Source organism: Seriola lalandi, unplaced genomic scaffold (assembly GCF_002814215.2).
Source record: "Seriola lalandi dorsalis isolate HSWRI2012SDOR001 ecotype SW California unplaced genomic scaffold, Sedor1 jcf7180002054978, whole genome shotgun sequence".
NCBI classification, from domain to species: domain Eukaryota; kingdom Metazoa; phylum Chordata; class Actinopteri; order Carangiformes; family Carangidae; genus Seriola; species Seriola lalandi.
The window spans coordinates 400,366-400,744 of NW_019525528.1; the positions used below are offsets into that span (position 1 = coordinate 400,366).

Genomic DNA, 379 nt, shown 5'->3' on the forward strand with positions numbered 1-379 from the left:
CACACACACACACACACTCATTCACACACACACACACACACACACTCATTCACACACTCATTCACACACACACACTCATTCACACACACTCACTCATTCACACACACACACACACACACACACACTCATTCACACACTCACTAGGAAAGAGAAAATGAAGCAACAATATGAAACTGAATCCCCCCCCTCATTATATCCTTATATTCCTCTCTTCTTCTCTGTCGTCTTGATTGCAGCAGGTACTTCCTGTCTCCAGCCTCCCCACTAATGAACCTCACACTTCCTTCATGTTCCCCTCTCCCTCCCACACTCGCTGTACTCTCCTCCAACACGTCATCCGGTGGACCCCCCCCCCTTGTTATCTGGCTGCCCTCCCCTT

At 49.1% G+C, this 379-nt stretch overlaps 1 protein-coding gene across 1 annotated transcript in view; it reads left to right on the forward strand.

The window, feature by feature from the left end:
- Positions 1-379, forward strand: part of LOC111646939 (serine/threonine-protein kinase Nek11-like) — a 28,585-nt gene that overhangs the window by 652 nt on the left and 27,554 nt on the right. The window lies entirely within an intron of this gene.